The sequence below is a fragment of the Salvia miltiorrhiza genome, chromosome 4 (assembly GCF_028751815.1).
Source record: "Salvia miltiorrhiza cultivar Shanhuang (shh) chromosome 4, IMPLAD_Smil_shh, whole genome shotgun sequence".
NCBI classification, from domain to species: Eukaryota; Viridiplantae; Streptophyta; class Magnoliopsida; order Lamiales; family Lamiaceae; genus Salvia; species Salvia miltiorrhiza.
Window position 1 is genome coordinate 42,515,272 of NC_080390.1, and position 2,144 is coordinate 42,517,415.

Here is a 2,144-nt window from a genome sequence, read left to right on the forward strand (position 1 = left end):
ACAGTAAATGAATTAGTTAGTCTCTTTAGTGACGTGGCCATTCTGTTAAGAGAGGTTAGTGGAGTTGTTAGCAGAGACGGATCCACAGCTACTAGTATGGGGGCACGTGCCCCCACAATTTTAATTTTTTTATTAATTATATATGTGTATTTATATAGATTTTATTATATGTCATTATATTGTTGCCAACCCAAACCCCAACCCAAAACCAATTACCCTTGTTTTTATTACTAGTTAAACATATCTCAATTCCCAACCCAACACCCCAAACCTACAATATATATATATATATATATATATATATCAAGTGAGAATTTAGAAATCTGTGACACCTAAGAACAATCATAGACCATTGATTATAGTTGATCCAATGGTTGTCATTAATTGAATTTTATTAAAAATTATAGTACCTTATTAAATCTAAATTGTCGATTAGTATGAATAGGGTCATACAAGTAATTATCTATGTGAATAAAAAAGGAATCATAATCAAGATTTAATGTATCCCATTTATTGCGTTGACTAAAAGGAAGAAATCATTTTTTGAGTTAAATTAGTGTCTTTTCACTGCCCATTTACCCCTTTCATCTTCATCTCTCTTTTTCGGCCACCATTACTGAGGAAGAAGTAAGTATTCCGGCCAACAAGAAATTTCCGTCACTTGGGTGTCCTCTATTCATCTATATCGGCCGAAAGATCCGGCAATCGAACAAGGTTTGAGAGCCTACCTTTGTTTTTTTTGATACTCCATGTTTCGATGAACAAGAAATTTCCGTCACTTACAGAGGCTGCTATGCATGTTTTTGTTTTTTTTGTATAACTTTTGTAAATCCGGAGATGTGGAGGAAGATTTGTTCATTTACAGCCTTTTTTTTTCTGTGGATTGTAGGGAGATTTGTTTATATGAACGTTGTTGCTATGTTTTTTGCAATTTTGGGTGAGTGTATGCATTTAACATTGTTTACTTTTTGCAATTTGTTTATATGAACATTGTTGATTGTAGGGAGTTTTGTTTCGGTGAATGTATGTATTTTTTGCAAATCTATGATTTTTTTATTTTCGGTGGGTTTTTTTTGTTTCCGATCGGGAATTTTCCGGTGAACATGTCACTATGTGGTTGAAGCATTTTTTCTTGAGAACATAGTACTTATTTCCAACATAGCATTTTCATGTTCATGTGTCTATGTTTGTAGTTCATGTTTGTTGTTCATGTGAACATAGTACTTATTTATGATAAAATGCTTTGTTCATATCTTTATTTGGATATGAACATGATCAGTGGTTACGGGTCGTTCGTATGTTAATGTATGTTTTTTGTGTGAATATTTTAGGCATTACTAAATATAAATATATCATTCGTTGATCATTATTATTTTTTGCAATGATTATAATGTGAATATGAGTTATTTGTTCACGTAAGATTTTGTTTGTGCTAATTGAATGTGTGAATATGATGTGGGGTTGTTCATGTATGAAAAATGCTATGAATATAATGTATTTGAATATAATATGCGTTATTCATGTCTATTGTTGACCATGAATATGGTATGAGTTGAATTTCAGAATGTTGTTCATGTCTGCTTAAAGGTGTGAATAGGCACAGGGTTATACCTCATGCGCCATTTGGAGATTTTTATGGGCGATGGATCAAAAAGTTTGAAGTGTGGAATGTCGTCGTCGTCTCCACATCATATGAGCCGTATGCGAGTTAGATATTGTGCCGCGATTTTAAATTGCAAGTACAATGATGTGTCTACATATGAGCCGTATGCGAGCTGAAATGTGTGTCTATACATTATCGAGAGTTGTGCAAGAATAGTAACTTCAATGCTAACTATGTTTTACTTAGACGAGACAAGTCAGTAATATGAACAAGTTATAAACTTCCAAAAAATACTATGTTTTATGCCATATTTCAATAAAGCACAGACTCATGATTACATTTGGTAGTTGAAATCAAAGTTTATTCATTTTTAGTTGTTCTACTTTACTCACATATACTTTTGAAAAGATGTGCAGAAATTTGGTTATGCACCGTTGTTCAGCAATATCAAAGACTTATCCCTGTATTTTTTTTAAATGTTTTATAAATGATGTTCCATGTTCGGAATTCGTAACCAAAGACATATTCATTAATTGAAAAA

General features: G+C 32.2%; 1 long non-coding RNA gene across 1 annotated transcript; it reads left to right on the forward strand.

Moving 5' to 3' along the window:
* Window positions 1–311: 311 nt before the first annotated feature.
* LOC131021808 (uncharacterized) lies at window positions 312–1,923 on the forward strand. The gene is made up of 2 exons (XR_009101076.1): window positions 312–714; window positions 1,598–1,923. It is a non-coding gene; the product is annotated as an uncharacterized LOC131021808 (long non-coding RNA).
* Window positions 1,924–2,144: the final 221 nt, after the last annotated feature.